We start from the raw sequence: 25,401 nt of genomic DNA, 5'->3' as shown, positions 1-25,401 counted from the left end.
ACTTACCAAATCAGTGATTGATGGTGTTTTGTTGATAATGTAGTGAAGAAAGTAGGTCTTGGTTGAATCCAGAAAAAAGATTCAATAAATGTAATAAATTAGATAGTTTGTAACCTCTGGATCGGATGTCTGACATCCCGTAAAGTGGCCACATGCTGAATTAATTTGGTGAACACTTAATTAGCATTGACTCTGTGGAAGGCCCCTTCCAGGCTCTGGAGGAGGGAGAAAATGGAGGACAGACTGCTCTGGCCTTCAAGGGCATGTGATCCAAATGGTGTATAAGCATATATACAAAAATAACCTACATTTCAAAAGACACATGTCATGTAAATTTCATCCTCACAATAAGCTTGTAGATTGGGTATTATTATTATTATAAATGTTATTATCATCATTTACACATCATTGCTACAGTGCAAACATTGTCTTTTGTTTATGCCTCAGTTTCTTTTCTGTAAAATAGGTATGTTAGATTAATAGTGATAATCACAAGGGACACCTGGGTGTCTCCATCAGTTAAATGGCCGACTTTGGCTCAGGTCATGATCTCACAGCTCATGAGTTCGAGTCCCGCATCAGGCTCTGTGCTGACAGCTCAGAGCCTGGAGCCTGCTTTGGATTCCATGTCTCCCTCTCTCTCTGTCCTTCCCCGACTTGCACTCTGTCTCTCTCTATCAAAAAGAAATAAACATTAAAAAAAATTAATGATATTCACAATAGTTAACGTTTACTGAGATATACTTTTGCCAAACGTTTCAGAAGTGTTAGCTAATTTAATCCTCACGGCAATGCTATGAATTCTAGCCCTTTTTACAGAAATGCAGCCGGGTCAAGTAACAGCCCAAGGTCACCTTTGGAACTCAAATCCTCCAGCTCTACATCTCGTGCTCTTTTCTTTTCCCCCTCCAAGTTTTTATTTAAATTCCAGCTAGTTAACATACAGTGTAATCTGAGTTTCGCGTGTACAATAGATGTCCAGTAGAGTGATTCAGCCCATCCATACATCACCCAGTGCTCATCGTGACAAATGCGCTCCTTAATCCCCATCACCGATTTCCCCCACCCCCCCCCACCCCCAACCAACCTCCCCTCGGGTAACCACCAGTTTGTTGTCTGCAGTGCTCTCTCTAAGATACCAGGCAGTTTTCCTTCTGAATGGCCAGTGCCGTGTCAAGTAGATACGGCACACGTGGAGTCCATGGAGGGTGCATTCCACCTGGCTGCAGGACTCCAGAGGCCCTATGGCACACTTGACATTGTAGCTGTCTGCTTGGAGGCTCAAGTCTGACCATGGGCACAGGAGCCAGCGCAGTGAACCCCCTTTCCAGGTGACCCTGTGGTCCCTTGTAGATGTTATCTTCTTCTTCTTTCTTAATCCCCACACTTGTTCTTGACAGCTTTGCAAGCAGGAAATCCTAGCTCCTGTTCTACAATGCTGATGTAGTTTCTGTCCCAGGCAAGGCTTATCTCACCAGGAGAAGGGGATTCAGAGCTCCATTTGGGGCAGGATTAGGTGCGATGCTTCCTCACTCAAAGAGGCAGATTGGTTTTGATTGAGGGGTCAGGGACGTGGGTTATGATCTTGGCTTTTCTTGTTACTACTTTTATGTCTTTGATGAGCATTCTGCTTTCTCTGGGCACATTTCCTCGTCTATAAAACGACTCTGTCTCCTCGACTTCAAATGACCTTTGGCATCTCCAGTAAGACAAGGGAGGGGAGAGTGCTTTGTGAAGTCTACACCAACGGAAGGTATTGTCACTATCATTCATGGTTTTCCCTTAGGAAATATTGATAAGAAATACCCTCTGCATGTTTCAGACATCCCAGAGAGTTCTTTTTCCCCAGAGAACCTTGAAATACCAGTTATAATCAGACTCGCCACAGCAAGTAAAATGTCTGTGTGTTATCTATATGTAATCTCTAATTTTGTAAATTTCACTTAAGGATCTTTGAAGAACCAGGTCTCTTTGATATCGGACCTCAACTTTTTAAACCATGCATCAAAATCCTTAGGAAAGAGACTGTAGGTGGAATGAGTACAAAGGGGGGTGGTGGAATTGCTTTCCCTATAGGTCAGTGCATTAACGTTGGAACAAGAGGTTTGAGGTCTGAATGAATCTGAGACCAAAAAAGAGGAACGAGGTGGATCTGAAATGAATCTCTGCATTGACAGGAAAGAGCAGGCAATTTATGGCTCCAACGCTAAAGCCAGGGAATATTCAATCTATTCTGGTCAAGTGGCCCATACAGTGGAGCACGGAAGAAACTCCCCTCCCCCTCCTGTTAAATGATATTCCCGGTCATTGTCAATGTGCAAATCCCACAGTGGGGCCCAGAGATTCCCTGGGCTTCATTAACATTTCCCCAGGGTCTCAGTTTGCATCTCTCTTTCCATTTTCCAGCTCTGAATGGAAGTTTCCTGGGGAACCTCTTCTACAAAGGGAACATAGGAGGTTTGCCCCCTGAGAGAGAAAATAAAAAACACAACAAGAAACCACAAGAAAAGAACACTTCTTCCCCTGAAATACTGCAGTCAGGAGCAGACAGCACGTGTCTTTTTTCAAGGACAGGTGGAGATTCTGATCCTTTGGTGTTCAGTAATATGAGGCATGTCGTTCCCTGAGTTTAACGGTGAAGCCTCCTGTCTTACTGCTTAAAAGAATTAAAAGGGGTTTGAAATTACTGACTATGGTACAGGCTTCTCAGTCACAGATAAGCATCAGTTCTTTCTGCTCTGCTCTATTGTCCGTGAAGCCACGGCTCCCCGTTTCTGCACTGTTCCCCCTGTGCCAGAAGGGAGGGAGAGTAAACCTTATTCACAGGCTCCTGTTACCCCGACACCCCCTTCCATCAGAGGTTGGCTCTAGGGGATACAGGGCATTCATCAGTTACAAGAAGGGGAAGAGTCACCATTTGCATAAGTAATTGGTAGACCCTCTCCCTGTAAGCCTTGAATTTTTGTCTGTGCGTGGTTGTCTGAAAAAAAAAAAACAAAAAACAACCCAAACCAGGGGCGCCTGGGTGGCTCAGTCGGTTGGGCGTCCAACTTCGGCTCAGGTCACAATCTCATGGTTCGTGGGTTTGAGCCTTGAGTGGGGCTCTGTGCTGACAGCTCAGAGCCTGGAGCCTGCTTTGGATTCTGTCTCTCTCTCTCTCTGCCCCTCCCCTGCATGTGCTCTGTCTCTCTCTCAAAAACAAACAAACATTAAAAAATACCCCACAAAGCCAAAGTCAACAACGAATGAGCGCAAGAGAGGTTTTATAGGCTGTCTAATAGCTGCAGCACTAACAGAAGAAACGTTGTGGGTGGAGGTGGGGAGAGGGTAGGGACCGACAACCAGTGATGAAAATCAGGCTTCTATTTGAAAATTCTTACTACTTTTCTGTAGCAGCTTCCTTGCTAACCTAAGCATTCTCTTCCTGAGCTGGCTGTAGCATGACTTTGAAAAGACAAAAACAAAAACCCGACTTTATTGAGATATAATTTGCATGCCATAAAAGTTACACCTGTTTAATATATATATATATATATATATATATGTATATATGTATATATATACACACACACACACACACATATACTTCAGTGGTTTTCAGTTTATTTAGCAATTGGTACAGCTATCCCCATAATCCCATTTTAGAATGTTTTTATGGGGGCACCTGTGGGGCTCAGTTGGTTAACCGTCTGACTCTTGATTTCAGCTCAGGTCATGATCTCATAGTTTGTGAGTTTAAGCCCTGTGTCAGGTTTACACTGACAGAGTGGCTTGGGATTCTCACTCTCTCCCTCTCTCTCTGCCCCTTCCTCTTTTACCCGAGTGTATGCTCTTATGCTCTCTCAAAATAAATATGTAAACTTAAAAAAAAATAATGTTTAGGGGCACCTGGGTGGCTCAGTCGGTTAAGCGTCCAATTTCAGTTCAGGTCATGATCTCGTGGTTTGTGAGTTTGAGTCCTGCGTCGGGCTCTGTGCTGACAGCTCAGAGCCTGGAGCCTGCTTCAGATTCTATGTGTGTTTCTCTCTCTGCCCCTCCCCCACTCACACTCTGTGTCTCTCTCTCTCTCTCTCAAAAATAAAGAAACATAAAAAAGTTAAGAAAAAATGTTTTTGTAACTCCAAAAGGCATCCCAATACCTGTTGGCTATTTTTCTCCATTCCCCCTCTCTCCCCACCAGCCCTAAGCAACAACTAATCTACTTTCTGTCTGTATAGATTTGTCAGTGGCAATCTTTTATACAGAAACATGCAAGAGGTGGTCTTCTATGGCTGGTTTCTTTCACTTAGCACGAGGTTTTCTTGGTTCATCCATGTCGTAGCAGTGCTTTGTATCTTTTTATTGTTGGATACTGTTCTGTGGTGTGGCTTTAACACAGTTTATTTACTCTTTCATCATTAGATCAACATTTGCGTTGTTCCCGCTTTGGGGCTATTATGGATAATAAATACTGCTATAAACCTATGTGTACCATTTTTTAAAAATTAAAAAATATATTTGTTTATGTATATATTTGAGAGAAGAGAAAGAGAGAGCACAAGCAGGGGAAGAGCAGAGAGAGAGAGAGAGAGAGAGAGAGAATTCCAAGCAAGCTCCACACTGTCAGTGCACAGCCTGATGCGGGACTCGAACCCACGAACAGTGAGATCATGACCTGCGCTGAAATCAAGAGTTGGACGCTCAACTGAGGAAGCCACCCAGGCACCCCAGGGTTTTATTTTGATGAGTATTTTCATTTCCGTTTGGTGTTTCCTTAAGAGTGGAATTGCTGGGTCGCCTGGTAACTTTATGTTTAAAATTTGGAGAGGCTCCCAAGCTGTTTTCCTAGATGTTTCCTGATCCATTTTCTGTTTCCATCAGCAGTGCATGAGCTCAGTCTTGTAGTCTTTTCCCATTCATAGGACTCTAAACTCTGTAGGATTACAAATGTAGCAGGCAGTTGGTTTTGATGCTTATTTAGGCAGTCTCTTTTCTCTTCCCAAACTGCAAATATTTCTCTTGTCTAATGAGCAGGTGCCTCCAGCTAATGAAGCAGGAATACTAATTTCTTATTTGATTTATAAGAATCTTCAATAATTGCAGAAGAATCTTAATGCTCTTAGCTTTCTGTATATGTATGTTCTAGAGCACTAACATTGCTTTCTTTTAAAATTCACATTCCTCCCTGTTTTGCTGTTGAGTGATTAGTACCTTGATTACAGGTCATGAATGCCTGGTGAGAAAATAGGCTCGCATTTGCATTTCAAGACATATCTCTTTTCTTTTTTATAATTCTTTTTAATGTGTATTTATTTTTGAAGAAGACAGAGACGGAGCATGAGTAGGGGAGGGGCAGAGAGAGAGAGGGTGACACAGAATCGGAAGCAGGCTCCGGGCTCCAAGCTCTCAGCACAGAGTCCGATGCAGGGCTTGAACTCATGAACCACGAGATCATGACCTGAGCCGAAGCTGGACGCTCAACCGACTGAGCCACCCAGGTACCCCACAAGACAGCTCTTTTAAACAGGCTAACATTTATTCTTGGGAAAGGAAGTTTATGTATCCTTCCCCTCTACCTGACCTGAAAATGTCAAGGATGAAGTAAATTTCAGTGACTGCAATGCAAAACCCTTATCTTACGAATACACAGTATAACGTTTATGAGGTAAACCTGTTTTTCAGACAAGTAAGTTTGTCCACAAACCTAGGTTTTTTGCTTACCCTGCTTGCTTGAGGTGAAGGATAGCTCATGAATGCTTTTTTTCCGGTCGTGGACATGAGGTGGCCCTTTGTCTTTAATCCCAGCATTTGCAAAAATGTTACGCCTCCCAGCTGATGTGTGTAGAATGATTTAGAGCTGCATCCTTGCTGGTTAGCGAGCTTTCTCGTTTCCTAGATACTATCACTTCTGCCACTTTAAACCAAGGCTTCTAATGACATGCGTTGAAGGACAAGGCTTGATTTCAGGTTTCCCTTTGGTCTGTTTCATCTCCATTTGCTGACCCTGGATTATGCAGATGATAGACTGCTTTTGGTAATCTGGCCTCCTGTGTTAGACCTTGGCTGTCATACTCCATTATGACCGATGGTTCAAGTGCTTCCTTTACATAAGGACTGTCTTCTTCCCAGGGATCCCTCTAAGATATTCAGGGCTAGCAGTAAAAATATTGCTGAATCCTGTTCTCAAGTCGAGTTTCAAGGTTAACATGAAAACTGTTATCACTTGCTTATGCTGCATAAAAATCTGTTTTATCCTGGTAACAATCCTCTTAAAAAGCCTCGCAATTCCTGTGCTCCACCAGTGTTTCCTCAGATGCCAAACCGACTATGACTGGCTGGCAAGAAAACAAGTTAGGATTATTTATATGCCGGTGTGCATCTGTTTCCATCTAGAATTATGAACAATTAATCAATGATAATCAATTGTGACAGCAAAGAGAATGTCTACCCCGCTACCTTCTATTCCCAGCAACAGAGAAACACGAGTAATTTTGATAATGTCCTGTGTGTCCGGGGAAGTAATTCCCCTATTATTGGCTTTTAGCAAGAATTTATAATTAAATCAGGGAGGAGAAACGCTGGCAGCCGACACTATGTCACATTCATTTCAAGTGTAATGCCACAGTTTCATGGATGGTCACTTAGGCATTGAAATCGTGCAGCTATGAGGGAGCAAACAGGAGGCTGTGAGTGTTCTGTCCATTCTTCTGCCGTACCAAAACAAGGGTAAATCTCGTGACACTGTTGGCCTGTTGAGGACCTGGAACTTCTCGGTGAACCGATGGTGGATAAGATGGAAATCTTTTTTTTTTTTTTTTTTTTATGAAATTTATTGTCAAATTGGTTTCCATATAGCACCCAGTGCTCATCCCAACAGGTGCCCTCCTCCATGCCCATCCCCCACTTTCCCCTTCCCACCCCTCCTCTCCCTATCAACCCTCAGTTTATTTTCAGTTTTTAAGAGTCTCTTATGGTTTGCCTCCCTCCCTCTCTTTTTTCCCCCCTTCCCCTCCCCCATGATCCTCTATCAAGTTTCTCAGGATCCACCTATGAGTGAAACCATAGGGTATCTGTCTTTCCCTGCCTGACTTCTTTCACTTAACATAACACTCTCCGGTTCCATCCACGTTGCTACGAATGGCCAGGTTTCATTCTTTCTCAGTGCCAAGTAGCATTCCATTGTATACATAAACCACATCTTCTTTATCCATTCGTTAGTTGATGGACATTTAGGCTCTTTCTATAATTTGCCTATTGTTGAAAGTGCTGCTCTAAACATTGGGGTACAAGTGCCCCTATGCATCAGCACTCCTGTATCCCTCAGGTAAATTCCTAGCAGTGCTATTGCTGGGTCCTAGGGTAGATCTATTTTTAATTTTTTGAGGAACCTCCACACTGTTTTCCAGAGAGGCTGCACCAGTTTGCATTCCCACCAACAGTGCAAGAGCGTTCCCGTTTCTCCACATCCTCTCCAGCAGGATAGGATGGAATCTATCCTCTAAGTGTTCATATAAAGTAATTGTCTTAGCGGCAACTGGGTGGCTCCATCGGTTAAGCGTCCATCTCTTGATATTGGTTCAGATCACAATCTCACAGTTTGTGGATTCGAGCCCCGCGTTGGGCTCTGTGTGGACAGTGCAGAGCCTGCTTGGGATTCTGTCTCTCTTCCTTTCTCTCTGCTCCCCCACTTACGCTTGCTCTCTCTCTCTCTCTCTCTCAAAATAAATAAGTAAACTTAAAAAAAAGTGAGTAATTGTCTTAAATCTGTTTTTTTGAAAAGAAGTTGATACACACAGAGGCATAGATATATATGGAAATAGACAACATTGCATATACAATTTCTTTTAAAAAATAGATTTAAGAGAATTGCTTTATATGTACCATACTGTGTGTGTGTATATAATCACTCATTAAGGATTTATTTATCCAGTAGTCTTTCCTTCCGTATCTACATAGGTACTTTGTAAGAAGGCTACCAACCAACAGAAAGGAAAGACATTAACACTGTAACAAGATTAAGGGAATTACAAGGCACAGACTTTCAAGACAGGGAGCTATAATGTACAGCATAGGGAATATAGTTAATAATATTGTAAAAACTTTACGTGGTGACAGATGGTAGCTAGATTTATCATGGTGATCACTTCATAATGTATATAAATGTTGAATCACTATGTTGTACACCTGAAACTAATCTGTGTATGTCAGCTATATTTCAGTTAAAAAGAAAAAAAACCCCTCCCAACGATGTTTTATGGCAAACGGTTTGAAACTTCAGGAAACCATCTTTAAAGGCTGCAAATGAGTGCCTGCTTTCCACTTGGACCGGTGGTGATTGTGCCATTGCCTGGAAATAGGGAGACACTATAGAGCGCGGACTAGTGTGCACTATCTGTCCTCATTATAACGTGGCCTGGGGCTTGGAACTAAACATGATTCCAGAACATAATGAGCTGTGTACTGTAATGAAGGTGTTTGAAATTGATTTGACTGTTATTTAGTATAAAAAATCCCACATCAAAGACTCTGGCAAGCACACAGACACATAGGCGTTCATAGACAAAGGACGCTGTGTGATGGTCCAGGGGCAAGTGGAGAGGTGTGGTGGCTTAAGCTGAGTCAAGGAACCTAGCAAGCCGTGATCTGATGATTCGTTCTCAGCTCCCTGTATCGCACTCTCAAACTGCCGTATGGCGCTAGGTGATTTTGAGGATTACTTTGAAGACGACGATGAAACCCAGTGTAATTTCCCTCTTGTTTCCTAGTAGTTTTGCATTGCTCCTTCCATCGCAGTCATGGACACCCTCCCAAGCTAATTTGTAAAATGAATTTTACTGAATGCCATTTAATCTTATTGCCATAGTTACAAACTCAGAAATCGAAGATTGCCAGGCTGCGCTGAAAATAGCTGACTTGCTACCAGGAAGAGGACTAATTCTTATGCACAGCTCTGTACACACATGAGATCTCTTATTCAAAGAACAATGGGAAGTTTGATCCTTTATTAAAACCTGACCTTCGGATGCCTTTGCATTCTCCAAACCCAGAACCAGGATGGGCTTGAATGAAATGTGGGAAAACTAAAGATGAGGTTCCGCTTTGCAACCTGCTGTTTTAGCTCCTGTGATACGGTTGTAGTGAGCTCACGAGATGTTTGTCCCAGTATTTTCACAGACCATCCTGGGGATTTTATAAGATTTGCAAATTATAAAGCTAAGAACCTATGTATGTTTCAATTTTAAGGAAGTCTTTTTTTTTTTTTTTTTTTTTTTTAATAAATGCTTTTATTACTTTTTGAGAGAGTACAAGCAGGGGAGGGGCAGACGGAAAAGGACAGAGGACCTGAGGCAGGCTCTGTGCTGACAGCAGCAAGCCCGATGTGGGGCTTGAACTCAGAACCGCGAGATCATGACCTGAGCCGTAGTTGGATGCTCAACCGACTGAGCCACCCAGGCGCCCTATGAAATTAAAAAAAAAAAAAATTTTTTTTAATGTTTATTTATTATTGAGAGACAGAGACAGAGTGTGAGCAGGGGGTGGGGTGGGCAGAGAGAGAGGGAGACACAGAATCTGAAGCAGGTGCCAGGCTCTGAGCTGTCAGCACAGAGCCTGTTGCGGGGCTCCAACTCACCGACCGTGAGCCGTGAGATCACGACCTGAGCCGAAGTCGGATGCTTAACTGACTGAGCCACCCAGGCGCCCCTGAAATTTAAGGAAGTTTTAAATGATCTGATTTATAAATGACAAATCTAGCCATATCTGTCTATCATCTATCATCTATTTATCATCTATCATTCTATCATCATTAAGCAAACCCATAATCTCAGTCAACAAATGTACTTTATGGGAGAGGTTTAAGATAGGTTATATGAGGGGCGCCTGGGTGGCTCAGTCGGTTAAGCGGCCGACTTCGGCTCAGGTCATGATCTCACGGTTCATGGGTTCAAGCCCCCGCGTCGGGCTCTGTGCTGATAGCTAAGAGCCTGGAGCCTTCTTCGCATTCTGTCTCCCTCTCTTTCTGCCCCTCCCCTGCTTGCACTCAGTCTCTCTCTCTCTCTCTCTCTCTCTCTCTCAAAAATAAATAAACATTAGGAAAAAAAAAAAAGAAAATGATCTCTGAACCAGGGTATTGGACGCAAAACATCATGGTTCTCGGTCTTAAAGCATCCATGTTACAAAAGGACTTGGAACCTAAAAGAAAAACAGTTTCATTGTAATTAAAATATTTATTCGATCAAAATCAAACACAAGGATAGATGTCAGAAACTACTTCTTAGGTGCTAAAGCAAGTTGCTGAGCTGTACGTGTGGTATTGTGCCATTACACTGTAAATAAACACATGGGAAAATGCCTACGGGGTTTTGGCCCGATCTGTTGCCACTGGCTCTCCCTGGGAATTTCATTTCAGAGGTGGGGTGGAGAGTTGCTCAGCTTTCTAATACCATGTTAAAAAGTTCTAATTTGGGGGCGCCTGGGTGGCTCAGTTGGTTGAGCGCCTGACTCTTGATACTGGCTCAGATCATGATCCGAAGGTCATGGGATGGAGCCCCATGTTGGGCTCCACAGGGAGCATGGACCCTGCTTAAGATTTTCTCTCTCCCTATGCCCCTCTCCCTGGCTCGTGCTCGCTCTCTCTCTCAAAACAAAACAAAAACCAAAAAGTTCTGTGTTGAATGAAATAAAAAAGTTATCAGTATAATTAAGTAAGTAAATAATTTTTTTAAAGTAAACTCTGTACCCAACGTGGGACTGGAACTCAGAACTCTGAGATCAACCATCATACGCTCTACCAACTGAGCCCGCAGGTACCACAGAATAAGTACGTCTGAAGGCGAGTTGTTTGATTGTTTGACAAGCAATCTGTTTTTAACATTTTCCTCATCCCCAAGCCTTCTTTCACCTAACATTCAATGTACTAAAAATCCATTCTCTGTGCTTATGATTTGTCAATGTCCAGTTTGCATTGTTCTTGGTCCAGATAAACAGTCAAATCAATTTCTTTTGACATTTATTTCATTTCCGTGGGCCTCCATTCTCTCACCTATAAAATGAGGGGATTAGACCTCTGAGGTCTTTATCAAGCAGAAAATTCTGATTTGGTTGTTCTTTAAGTTTTCACCAGTTCAACCTGCTGCTTATCCGATTTAATTTAGGTTATTAGGGCTTTGGTGTCTTTGAATATAATTTTATGGTATTTGATCAACAGCTCGAAAACAAACGTACTCACTTAAGGATTCTGAGTAAATAGAAAGCACAGCATGTATTTAGGGAGTCGGAACAAAAGGGCCAGTGCCCTTGCCAGGACAGGAAGCCAATGGGCCACAGGCTGTCTAGCTGTTGCTGTATAGAGTTTGCTGGCTGTGCGGGGAGGGGGGGGGGGGTGCGCCTACTGTTCACTCCCTTTTATATGCAAAGATCTCCCAGAGGAGGGAGTCCTGGGAACTGTTTGTTCACTGTGAGAGGGAGGGAGGGAGGGTACTGCTGTATTCTCTTCCCAGGGCCACCCCACTGAAGCGGCTGTAGGTACAGCCTGGCCTCACACACGTAGCGTGAGGAGATTCTAAGTGCTGGTTTTACACTATACATTGTCAGGGCACTTCTGTTATTTTTGAATTAATTTTGAATTCAAGGCAATAGTCTCCCTTTCTGCAGGACTTGTCCAGTCCTTTAAGCTGCCAGTCCCCCAACGGGGGAGTCTCCCAAAGGAAGATGCAACTCCGGCTACTCTTCTGGGTGATAAGACCTGCTCGCCTCTGGCCCGCCAGCGTTTGGTGGGGCAGTTGCATCCTTAAATGTAATCTGGCAGAGGGGCAAATAGGTTCTACCCTGCGTGCTGCGTTTGATCCGTTGGTGGAGACTCCCGGCAGTTATTCTCAGAAGGACTCGGAGGCCTGGTTCTGGTTACACGGGAAAAAGAGGGAGAGTGGTGATTGCTAGAACAGGGATTTGTCGACCCTGCCTTTGTTCTCTGCTGTTTCTGAGTCTTTCAAATAATTGCACTCATAGGTATTTCCATGTCCTACCCTGTGGGGAAATCCTGGAGGGTCCAATAAAATGGTGACTTGGCTGAGTCTCAGATACTCTTGATTTCACATGAGGTAGAAGGTACAAAAGCTGCCCAGAAGCTCTCCGTTTGGCTGCAGGCATAGTGGCTGGGACCTTGCTCAAGGGAGATACTGCTTGAAAGTGAGAGGCTACTAGAGTCAAGAGTGGAAGAAAGAGCCCAGGGGCACCTGGGTGGCTCATCTCAGGTCATGATCTCATGGTTCATGGGTTCGAGCCCTGCATTGGGCTCTGGGCTGATAGCTCAGAGCCTGGAGCCTGCCTCACATTCTGTCTCCCTCTCTGTCTCTACCCCTCCCCGCCTCGTGCTCTCTCTCTCTCTCTCTCAAAAATAAATAAACACTAAAAAAAAAGTGGAAAAACCCAGGATGTATGACAGCACACACTTTCAGGTCTAACCCTTTGTTCATGCAAATACTGTCGGTGGACCACCCCACGGCATATTTGTTCATTAGGAGAGAGGAGTTAGCAATTAGGAGAGAGGAATTATTTTCCTGAAAATCCTGTCGAGTAAAACCTTATGAGGTATTTTCTTGCAGCACAAAACATTTTTTAGGTACCACGTAAACTATAAAACGTGTATAAACTTTGTGGAGAATCAGCCACCACTCTCTGTGTTCTTATGCATGCACATTATCACATTATATTCAGACCAACTGGGCCACGAGCACATGATCGTCCTGATCGTGTTACCAGCAGATGCACAGAGTTATCGTTTATGCCGTTTTCTGCAATTCAGTGGCAGACATGTGTTAGACATGGCTTGTTAACAGTCGTGTTGATACATTTTCAATGTAAATGGCTTGCGGTTGATGACAAATAATAAAATGATATGGTTAAATTAATCCCCACAATGTCTACAAGAAGATGTGATAAGAGCAGACAATTCATTTTTTAAAAATTTTTATTAATTTTTTTAGTGTTTCTTTATTTTTGAGATAGACAGAGGGTGAGTGGGGGAGGGAGAGGGGCAGAGAGAGAGGGAGACACAGAATCTGAAGCAGGCACCAGGCTCCGAGCTGTCAGCACAGAGCCCGACACGGGGCTCGAACTCACGGTCCGTGAGATCATGACCTGAGCTGAAGTTGGACGCTCAACCGACTGAGCCACACAGGTGCCCATTTTTTTTAAGTTTATTTATTTTCAGAGAAAGAGAGTGAGTAAACGCAAGTAGGGGAGTGGCAGAGAGATCGGGGGACAGAGAGAAAGAATCCCAAGCAGGCTCCACACCACCAGTGCAGAGCCCGACGTGGGGCTTGAACTCGTGAGCCGTGAGATCATGAACTGAGCCAAAGTGCGATGTTTAACCGACTGAGCCACCCAGGCGCCCCGCTCCCCCGCCAAATCACGTAGTTTTGGAGGAGAAAATGGCATCCTATAAAACAGGATTACCAGTGTGCAAAATGTGAAATCCCAGAAGTTCCTCGAAATCATGGTTGTGGATGACTGTGGCTGAACCAGGCTCTCTTCTTCCAGCCTGCCTTTTTTTTTTTTTTTTTTTTTGTCTTCCTGACAGATGGACTTTAAGGCAGAGAGCAGGCTCACATATGTGGGTTGGAGGGTCAACGTGCAAATGATGCTGGGAAGATTCGCTTGCACCCCCGGGTCTGGCCCCTAGTAATTATTAAAGAGTTTCTGAGCCGCGAGTGAACCCGGAAGGTAAATGCAAGAGTTACAGGGTCAAGGTTCTCGGCAGGCTTCTCTGAGCTGTCAGCTTCGGGGAGGCCCTGGTTAGAGGTCAGCGCTGAGCACTTACGAGGCCTCTGATGGATACCAGGGTATTTTGGAAAGCTACACTTCAAAATGAGGTAAAAGATGAGTTTAACAAGTTCACATATTTAATCTTTATCCAAGCCTCTGTAACTACCTTTTTCGCAGAGCCCGCCTTGAGAAGGTGCACTTTTACAAACAGCTTGTTATCTGATGCTGTGGTCTGCAGTTCCCTAAAACATTTCCAGGGAAGAAACGTTGAAGGAAGCATTTCTCATGAGGAATCAGTCTACGTACAAGGCACGTTTCTTGAAAAAGGTAACTAATGAACAGAACCAAATCTTTACCTCTTTGTTTTTTTTAATTTTTTTTAACGTTTATTCAATTTTGAGAGACAGAGACACAGAGCACGAGCGGAGGAGGGGCAGAGAGAGAAGGAGACACAGAATCCGAGGCAGGCTCCGGGCTCTGAGCTGTCAGCACAGAGCCCGACGCGGGGCCCCAACTCATGAGCCGTGAGATCATGACCTGAGCCGAAGTCAGATGCCAAACCACTGAGCCACCCAGGCGCCCCCCAGATCTTTACCCCTTAGTAAGCAATCTAAAATGTTAAAAAACAAAACCAAAACCAAAAACCAGTGTGTTACCTGAGGCTGCATCCAGACATGACCTATAATGACACTGGGGCCGATTTTGACGTGAAATAAAATGACGAAGAGAAAATTTTACATGTCTCTACATGGCTCAAGCTAATGAACAAATAATTTGAAGTGAGGGCAGGTATAAATAAACGCCCCAGGTCAAGGAACATGATCTTGGATTTTTGTCCCTGGAGATGAGGCCAGCGGAGCTTGGCGAAATCCTTGGAGCCAGATGCGTGGAAAAGCAAGGCCCATCGCTCTGCAACTTTGCTGTGCCTGATCCTGCCTTCCCACCATTCTGCCTTCTTACGTCCACATATCCTTTATGTTGTAGATTTGTTTAATCAGAGGGTCTTTCCTTGAACACTTTTGGAATATTGCCTATAGTAGAACTCTTTTGTCTGAGGGAGTGGGGACTCATTCTTTCCTTGGTCAGTTAAATCAAAGTCAAAGCAGGGAACTACACACAAAAATAAAAATTTTTTTAACCTAAATATTTTAATGTGACATCTATATAGATACATTCATTTACTTTTTGTTTTGGTGGGGGGGAAGAGAGAGAGGGAGAAAATCTTAAGCAGGCTCCACTCTCAGTGCAGAGACTGACCTGGGGCTTGAACTCAGAGACTGTGAGATCATGACCTGAGCCAAAACCAAGAGTGGGATGCTCAACTGACTGAGCCACCCAGGTGCCCCTACTAATCTTTGATATGGGCCCACAGGCTGCTCACTGGAATTCTTTGGGTCTGTTTAAAATGTTTAAAATCGGGGGGCGCCTGGGTGGCGCAGTCGGTTAAGCATCCGACTTCAGCCAGGTCACGATCTCGTGGTCCGTGAGTTCGAGCCCCGCGTCAGGCTCTGGGCTGATGGCTCGGAGCCTGGAGCCTGTTTCAGATTCTGTGTCTCCCTCTCTCTCTGCCCCTCCCCCGTTCATGCTCTGTCTCTCTCTGTCCCAAAAAAAAAAAAAAAAAAAAAAAAAATGTTTAAAATCGGTTTAAACTCAGATATGTATGCAGAGCAACCTGTGAGCATAAATCTGTGTTTTTCTCTGATTATTTACATCTGTCTGGTCCACAACTTAACAACATTTTTTTTTTTTCATAGCTGCTCGGCCTACGTTTGCTTTCCAGAAGAACCGCGATGATTTTTCTTTTCCCGCTGTTATGTTTTTAATAATTACAATAAAATGTGTGACTGGCCCAAACAGATGTGTAGGAGATCGGTGTACAAGTGTCCAGGAGGGTCACCACCTGCCCGACCCGTCATATCAGTCACTCAGGTAAGAGAGCTTTGATTTTAGGTGTGACAGGTCTTAGGAGCTGAGAATGTGAAAGGGAGTACGATGCTTTTATGGTCTAGTGCTAGGGGTCACTTAAACATTATGCATGCACGTGCATGCATAATGCATGCACGTGCATGCATAATGCATGCACATTACGAGACGTGCATATTAGGAGACATGCAAAGGAGTGCAGGAGAGAAAAAAAGTATTTTGTCTGTTCAGCGAAGCTTTTCCTGATTAATAGAGTTCACACTACTATTTCTCTTTTTGTGCGCTGCTGTTTCAAATATGTCCCACACGAACGATGAGGAAGCGAGCACGATCATAACGGGGAAATACCCTTCTATCAGTTGAGATTTCCTAGAGAACTTAGTGAGTTGGAATTAGTTGTCTGTTACAAACCCTATCGCTGAAATGCTCTGCTTTGGTGGTGGTTTCTGTGGGGAATGGGTATGTGCCGGCTGGATGGAATGGGAGCCTGCTATCTAGTATAGAGTCTGTTCGGGTCCAACCAGGAATGTTCTTGTAAGCCTTAGAGTGGCTACAGTCTTTGATAATTCCACCTACACTAAATTTCCCCGGGCTCTATTTGGTTCCAGGATGCCTGTTCTATCAGCGGTCTGTAGATTATGGTTGAATTGACAGTTTTCTTTTGGATGACATTTCTAGGCTACAATAGTGACTCATCACAGAGGCAATCAATGGAATGTGAGTGGTGCATTTGATTTGGTAGGATTAGAGTAATTGCATAACGTGACAGGGTATGTGTGATATTTAAGACATTTAATTGAATTCAGCACATGGCAATTCCATCCCTTGGCAACCAAGATGACTCAAACATCTACACTGAGAAGCTACAAATAGATTTGGTCACCAAGACTAGATATCAAGAAGCAAATCATGTTATATGAAAACATTTAGATCTGTAACGTAAAAATACATTTTTTTTTTTTTTTTTTTTGGACACGGGATGTGTTTGTTGCAAGCAAACAAAGGTGAGAAAAATATAAAATCTCCTTGGAATTTTTGTAATATTAGAACCTTAAGTATAGAGCATTTCAGTGACTTATTCATTTTTTTTTAAGTTTATTTATTTTGAGAGAGAGAGAGTGAGCAGGGGAGGGGCAGACATGGAGAGAGAGAATGAATCCCAAGCAGGCTCCTCATTGTTAGTGCAGAGCTGGACGCAGGGCTCGAACCCCTGAACCGTGAGATCATGACCTGAGCTGATATCAAGAGTTGGACACTGAACTGACTGAGCCAGGCAGGCGCTAGAAACGTTCAAATACTGGAAATATTAACACTTAGGAAAATAAGATTAAGTACAATTGTTAAATTACATCAGTGGCAGGAAAATTAATCATCACAATATATGGTTCTTTTATTATGAAAAAAAAAAAAGAAAGTTATGTGATAAAATCTTTCAAATTATCTGCCGTCTCCCCAGTCCTTCTGTCCTTCGTAGGACAAAGGCCAGCAGTTGTTAATAAGCAATAACAAGTGTCTGGGGGATGTCTTTTCAGCTGTAACCGTAAGAAGTAAAACTTGAACAAGTCATTATTGTTGGGGCTCCTGTTAGGTGGTTGTACTTTGGCACAAGGTAACATGGATCTGCCAGAAGCCCCAGAATTAACCTTTTCTATTTGTTTTTAGAGGCACATTCTTATTTTGTACTTAGAAATAATGACTTCCACTTTTCACACGGATTCCCTATTGTTGCCAGTCGTAAAATTTCTGTTCCCATGTTTGGATTGCTGTGTTTTATGAGGAAAATGCCCAGATGGGAAAGAGCTTCAGTAAGGCATTATTGTCTAAGAAGGGGGCTCTTGGACCTGGGTTGGCCAGGCTGGGAGCCAACATTATTAATAATTTTGAGGGAAGGTCCATTTTATCCCAGGCATCTTTCGTTAGCAATTCCAACATGGAGTCATTTATCTAAAGATTTATTTAAACGTAAAGAAACCACGATTGGTTGAAAAATGACCTTCTCTTTGGAAATAATCACAAATAACATCTATTGAGTGTGTTATGCACATAATGTTTTGTGCACGTCACTTTCTTGACAGAGTGGCTGCATCTCTTTGACATTTCCAACTATATTAAAGCTTCAATTTAGCCCTCCGAGATAGGTAATATTTTTATTTCTGTTAAGAATAGTTTTCAAAAGAGGTAAAATGGTGATTATCCTACAGATACAAAAGAGAACAGGTATTAAAGATGCGATCCTACTCATTTCTCAATGAGAGAACCAGACAGATGTTACAACCAATTCAAAAGAGAATCCAAAGAAGAGATACATTTGTAGGTCAGAACTCTTGGAGGGAATGTACAAATGGGGGCCAAACATGCCCCCCCACACACACACACACAGGAAGGGTAAAGGAAGTCAACTGAATTTCTACTTAACTGGACAGAATTTGCGTGGGTACAGACTGGAGCTGTAGAATAGCTTCCTGGAGGGATATCCTCTAGGTGATGTGTAGTTTTCTAATTGAGCACAACTTTTCCCCTCTACTCCCATCTTACATATGGGAAATCAAGGCTCAGTGAGGGCAGGTTTGGGTACTATTCATTAGTAGGGGAAATCCCTGCATTTGGGGAAGTCCGTTAGGATATGTGAAATGAGTGAGTCTCTGAGAGATGCCTGTACCTCCAGAACCTTGTGGAGAAGGTAACAAAATAAGGAGTGGGGGAAGATGGAAGGAGGTTTATGTTTGACACATTTCAGGTTTGGGCAAACAAGCCAAAGGATCCAAAAGAAATGACTGTTCGTGTCCAGCAACAAATTTCCTGACAGTGGGAACTCCTCTCCAAATGCACGATATTCTTTTTTTATAGAATTATGAAATGTCATTTAAAATTTTTTTCTAACATTTATTTTTTGAGAGACAGAGAGAGACGGAGCACAAGCAGGGGAAGAGGAGAGAGAGGGGAAGACACAGAATCTCAAGTAGGCTCTAGGCTCCGAACTATCAGCACAGAGCCCGATGAGGGGCCTGAAACCATGATCCGTGAGATTATGACCTGAGCCAAGGTCAGATGCTCAATTGATTGAGCCACCCAGGCACCCCTGAAATGTCATTTTAAAAAAGGTTTATTTGTCTGTTTTTAGAGTGGGGGAGGGGTAGAGAGAGGGAGAGAGAGAATCCCAAGAAGGCACCACACTATCAGTGCAGAGCCCGATAGGTAGCTCGAAGTCATGAACCATGAGATCATGACCTGAGCAGAAATCAAGAGTCACATGCTTAATTGACTGAGCCATCCGGGTGCCCCCAAATGCATGATAGTCTAATGAAAAACAACAACAACAAAGAAACAAATGCATGAACCATACAAATGGTACTCACAGCCACATTCACTGTTTCCTGAGCTTGACCTCCTATGAAAGCCTGGGGAGGAGTTCGGGAAGGGTTTGTGATGCAGATAAAGCTTGAGGTATAGAGGCAATTTGATAGCTTAGTTGGTTGAGCATCTGACTCTTGATTTTGGCTCAGGTCATGATCCCAGGGTCATGGGATCAAGCCTCGCTTCAGGCTCTGTGTTGAGTGTGGAGTCCCGTGTGGTGCACTTTCTCTAAGACAAAACAAAAAGGAATGAGGTATAAAGCCTGTAGGCAAGAGAGCCTTTGGGTACCATGCAGGTCACTGCTCCTCTGGCTCTAATGCAAGTCAAGGTAGGTAACAAACCGTGTAGTACATGTTGTCACGTCATCACTGCCTGGAAGGAAGCTAGGAAGGACAGGGATATGACAGAGGCCCACAGTTTTGTGCTCTGATAGGGCATCTCAAGGCTGGAGCAGTTGCTTAAATGGCTCTCCTCCTTGCCACTTACCGGAAGAGTCCACAGGTAGGGCCAACTCAGAGGAGGTAGTAAGAATAAAATTGCCTAATGACATACTGATGTCACACAAGTAATAAGTGACAAAGCTCACATTTGAACACCAATTTGTCTAATTCCAGATCATGTTCCTAGCTTTCCCACTACAGTATTGACCCCTGTTTACTCTGTCTCCTTTAAAAAGTTGGATGCCAGAGGTCCAGTGACTTCTGATTGCTTTGTGTAATAAGTTGTGTATCTGTCTCTGTTGTCCTTTTGCTGAGTCATTTGGTGGGATCAGCATTGGCTGTGGTTGGGAACATTCTCTGTCGTGGGCTATTTAGTACTATGGAAGAGGGCATTTTCATACACTTTTTGTAGAGTATACACTGAAGGTGATTTCTACTTCATGAGGCCAGGAAAGGTCCAGGATGGCATCATCAGAACCTTCTGGCAGTGTCTGGGGACTTACCCCTCATTCACTGCACCTTTAGCATCATGTGGGTAATGCTTGGGCTCAGAAGAAGCAGCTAGCAGGGCGCCTGGGTGGTGCAGTTGGTTGAGCGTCCGACTTCAGCCAGGTCACGATCTCGCGGTCCGTGAGTTCGAGCCCCGCGTCAGGCTCTGGGCTGATGGCTCGGAGCCTGGAGCCTGTTTCCGATTCTGTGTCTCCCTCTCTCTCTGCCCCTCCCCCGTTCATGCTCTGTCTCTCTCTGTCCCAAAAATAAATTAAAAACGTTGAAAAAAAAAATTAAAAAAAAAAAAAAAAAGAAGCAGCAGCTAGCTGGATGCCTTGGATATTGCCCCAGACCTTGAATATCGTTAGCTTTGCTGTGCCTCCATTATTCTCATTAATAAAACAAGGATAGGGGCGCCTGGGTGGCTCAGTCGGTTGAGCAAACGACTCATGATCTCGCGATCCATGAGTTCGAGCCCCACGTCAGGATCTGTGCTGACAGCTCAGAGCCTGGAGCCTGTTTCAGATTCTGTGTCTCCCTCTCTCTGACCCTCACCCGTTCATGCTCTGTCTCTCTCTGTCTCAAAAATAAATAAACGTTAAAAAAAAATTTTAAAACAAGGATAATAGCATTGGATCTACTCTATACCTTCTGTGCCATTATTTCCGTGAGAGAATATAAAAAGAAAATATGTTTCACACATAAGAAGTGATGCTGTTGTCAAGCATAGAAATGCAAGTTTGGACAAAGTCTAGAGTAAGCAGAGAGGGAGAGGGAAGCTGAGGTGATCTGGATCCTGGATAATTCAGAATGACCCCTCAAAAAAATACCTATTGTCCAAGTGTGTCAACTTCGGGATTCTTTCTATTGTAAGTGACCAAAACCCTAATTCCAGGCAAAAAAGGACTTAAAAATTTCTTGTAAAATTTCATATGTTAGTATGCTGGAGAAGTCTCTGGTAGATGTGGTTTCAAGTGCAATTTGATCTCATGATTTATTTTTTATTTAATTTTTTTTAACATTTATTTGTTCTGGAGTGACAGAGCGCAAGCCAGGGGAGGGTGGAGAGATAGGGAGACACAGAATCGGAAGCAGGCTCCAGGCTCTGAGCTGTCAGCACAGAGCCGGATGCGAGGTTCGAACCTGCGAACCGTGAGCTCATGACCTGAGCCGAGGTCTGACACTTAACTGACCAACGGAGCCACCCAGGCGCCCCAATCTCATGGTTTAAATGTCACTCTCAGGACCTGTTTCTCTCCTTTCCTGCCCTTTCTTTCTCTCTCCATTTCTAGATTTTGCTCTCCTTTGCTTTGGGCTTCTTCTCAAGCATGTTTTTTAGACCAAGTAGCAAAATGGCTGCTAGTCACCTTGGTTTTACACTGGATAGAGGTTGCCTCTCTTGGAGAAGCCCTGGGATGATATATGATTGGCTCTACTTGCCTACTCAGGCCGCTTTTTGGTTCTAAACCCACCCACAGGGCTGGATTGGAGTCAGCCTTATAGATGCCATGTGGATCGAGACCGGGGAGAGGCAGATTCCACCAAGAAATATAGAGTACTCTTACCAGAAAAGAGCAGACATTAGTAAGGCAGAAGTGAAAACATTCTGGGGTTATCTGTGATGGAAAGAAGCTTGAGTTATCCTAATCTAGCTGTGACAACTCTGTGAAATATGAAAAGAACGTGCATTAAAATATTCTTATTTTACTCTGGAGATATTAGGGAGATTGAAGTCTCGAGAAAAAATTACTTGGAATTAGAATAACCGTTCCATCAGAAATACTTAAAAAAATTTTTTTTAAGTTTATTTATTTATTTTGAGAGAGAGAGAGAGTGAGAGAGCATGTGTGCGTGACTGTTGGGGAAGGACAGAAACAGAGGGAAAGAATCCCAAGCTGGCTCTGCACTGTCAGTGCATAGCCCGATGTGGGGCTTGAACTCATGAACTGTGAGATCATGACCTAAGCCGAGATCAAGAATCAACTGATTGAGCCACCCAGGCGCCCCCATCAGAAATTCTTTTTGAGGGGATTACAGAATGAATATTTAGTTGGATTTTTAAAATATACCAATCTAGTAGAATAATGGGGAGTTCTAGAAGTTGTAATATAAACTGGTCGTTTACCTGTCTACCCTCGATATTCTGAAATATGGAACTTAAGTTAAAAACAATATGGACTTAATTTATCCTTTTATCTTGAGAGAGAGATTTTCATGATGTTGGTTGTTTTATTCATTCATTCAGTAAATATTTATGGAGCTCTATGTGCAAGGCACTGTATATTCCAGAAAAGAAATTCACCCTGTTCTTGCTGTATTTTAGTATGTGTTTTCCTGAAAAAAAAAAAAAGATATAAATAGTCAATTCACAAAAGATGAAATTTAGCAGGCATATGGAAAGTTGCTTGATCTCATTAGTAAATAGAGAAATAAAAACTTAATAAGATTCCCTTTTCACTCATCAGATTGGCAAAAAACCATAAAAACACAAACAAGCAAACAAACAGAAACCTTTTAATAATATCAGGGGAGGCAATGGTGAATATGAATTATATGGTCATCAGAGAGGGGAAATTTTGTAACCCGTTAAAATTTAAAATATGCACAAGGAATTGCATAAAAGGACACTTATTGTGATATTATTTGTAATAGGAAAAAAAATACGAGTTAGGATTCTAGCAAGGGAACAATGACCAAAATGATCAAATAGACTACAAAAAATAAATCCACACTTAGGAATGTTACACAACTATGACAAAGAATAAGGTATAGGTGTGACCACATTGAGAATAATAAAATATGATCTAATTTAATCTAACATGGATCCGTAGTTTGTCTTGTATCTGTATGCAAATATGTTTTGAAACACATAGAAGAAATTCTGAAAATATACACATCTAAACTATAGTAGTGTTTCTGCCATGTCCCTGCAGGATGTGGGGAACGAAATTGACTGAGGGGGCAGAAGTGAGGAGGTGTGGTGTTTATCGGCATTGTTTGAAGAGTTTATAAGAACATTCTCATCTGCTACTTGCCAAATTAAAATCCAGTTGATTTCTTTAAACATTAATATTTTATTTTATTATTTTTAAAGTAATCTCTATGTCCAATGTGGGGCTTGAACTCATGACCCCAAGATCACAAGTCACGTGCTCTACTGACCGAGCCAGCCAGGCGCCCCACAATCAAATTAATTTTTAAATTGGAAAGAGACGTATAGCTATGACTTCAATACATACTGGCTTTCTACAGCAATCCATTTATTACTGACTCTATCTAGATAGAGGACTTGATATTTTGAGGCAATTTTATTGTTTTTATAAATGTATTTAATACGATAAACTATTTATATTGTTGTAAGAGCTGTGTCAAACAGGTTTGAAAAAAAATCTGTGCTCTCCATAGCCACATGTGACTGTTTAAATTTAAATGTAGACGAATTAAGATTATATAAAATTAAACATTTGTTTTCTTGGCAGCCATATATAATCAGGAGCTACATAGATAGGGCGACACAGATAAAGAACATTTCTCTCATCACAGGAAGTGCTGTTGAACAGTGCTGGTCTCAAAGATTGCATTTTCTAGGTTCTTGCCCATCTTCTGAAACTGTGGGTTGCTTTTTGAAGACACGAACTATATTAACCCTGCCCACTGAAAGGAGAAAATCCATATATTTACATCTGTTATCCTCTAACACTTTGAAAGTTAACTCCTGCCAAAATAAATTTGTCCCCAATCCCTTGAAGAATTTCGTATTTGGAGCTGCTCAGATTTCCACCGGTGTTCGAGTCAAACCTTTCTTTAAAGTTGCCCTAGACTTCAGAGAGAAAAACTCTGAAGCTCACCACATCACAGATGAGGGGAGTGTAGTAGGAGGATGGAGGTACAGCCGATGTTTCTAGAACTTGTATTTGCTACCTTTGCTCATGGGGCCCGTGCTAGGCAGCACGTGATTTTTCAGTGAGGTGATTCATGTGTGTTTTCCCCTGGAGCTTTGGGATTTGTGAGTTTTCACTATGTGTTTTCTAGGAGATTCTGTCTTTGCTGGATTGTAACTCTCACAGGCACACAGAGCAAATTCCTAGGCTAATACCTTCAGCTCTGAGAATCTGCAGGATAATGGGTGTAACCATGACTGATCCGGCCATGTCCAGAAAACAGTGGCCACTTCAGATTCAGGAAGGAAGAGATTTAATACGGAGGCTCAGAGGCTTACATAGCCATTTTATGGGTGGGGGGTGGGAAAGGGTGTGGATGAAGACAGTTGCTTTCAGGAAATCTCAGGGAAGTCATCACTAGAAGACTTGGGTATCTTCAGCTCCTGGAATTTGCTGGCAAACACTGAAGTCAACAGTCTGCCCATGTCCACGCTTTTCCCGGAAACTGCTGTTGGTGAAACAAGGCTGCTTCCTTTTCTTTCTCATCCCTCCAAATTGTGGATAATTGCTAGACACTGATGAGCAGAGAAGACACAGATTGCCACAAAGCACATCCAGTAGATGTGGTCCCATCCTATATCCGAGTGTATGTTTTTATGACCCCTCCAGTAACTGTGAACCCTTCTAATGAGAGTTTAGAGACTTGGGGAGGGACTTCAAATGCTCTCCAAGGCCTTTTGGTTCAACTGACCCCCAAATGTGTGGCCTGTCAGTGCCACAGAGAAGTGTTCCCAAATTCTAGAATCCAAAGTGGGATCTTGGTGGCAACGTTGGGGCTGAGATTGGGGGTGGGAAGGGAAGGGAAGAAGTCCTGGAGTCACCAGGTACAGAAGATACTGCACAGGCACCTGTTCTCAGACCAGCATTTGAGAGACTAATGAATACATCCCTCCTCTCCCCCCCCACTTTTCTGGAAGGCCGTGCAAATTTGTCTTACAATGATGAGAACCTGTCCTCTGCTACAGCTCTGAATTTTGGTTTTGGAATGGAAAAGAACAGTCGGGTGCCAGTACCTAGTTATATCCATGGGGATCCCTACAGCTCCAAGGCTACAATTCATGAGGTCAAATCATTAACCTGAGCATGTACTCTGAGATGATGAAGCGCACCCCCCCCCCCCAAAAGGGAGACGTTGATAAAACCCTAAGCGTTGGTAAAGTTTCATTTTGCAGGGAGAAGAAAGGGGAAATGAAATGTTTCAAAATTGCTTATCTCAGTCATAAATATATGTTTTCTCCATCGTCCAAAGACTGACCACAAATATTACTTGTGTCACCTCCAATAAAAGACACACAAAACACAGTACTGGGCTGATCGCACTCTTTTTTTAAATAACATATATATTAAGTTAAGGTCAATTCTAAGACGCAACTTGTGTCCGTGAAGAGCACTCAGGGTGCTTAGGAGTGAGCAGGGGTTAGTGGCAACGACATGGCAGGCACATGAAAAATTCTTTTGTTCATGCGATTAATTGACTGCTTTCTAGTCTTTGTAAGGACTCTGGTTAATTT

At 42.9% G+C, this 25,401-nt stretch overlaps 1 long non-coding RNA gene across 1 annotated transcript; it reads left to right on the top strand.

Annotated features, from left to right (window-relative positions):
* Nucleotides 1–6,459: 6,459 nt before the first annotated feature.
* LOC132680205 (uncharacterized) lies at nt 6,460–25,172 on the top strand. Its single transcript, XR_009610578.3, has 4 exons — nt 6,460–6,665; nt 13,921–14,070; nt 15,498–15,672; nt 24,808–25,172. It is a non-coding gene; the product is annotated as an uncharacterized LOC132680205 (long non-coding RNA).
* The last annotated feature ends 229 nt before the right edge of the window (nt 25,173–25,401 follow it).

This window comes from Panthera onca, chromosome A1 (genome assembly GCF_046562875.1).
Source record: "Panthera onca isolate mPanOnc1 chromosome A1, mPanOnc1 haplotype 2, whole genome shotgun sequence".
Lineage (NCBI taxonomy): Eukaryota > Metazoa > Chordata > Mammalia > Carnivora > Felidae > Panthera > Panthera onca.
The sequence above is the reverse complement of the archived record's forward strand: the minus strand, read 5'-3'. Positions and strand labels throughout refer to the sequence as shown.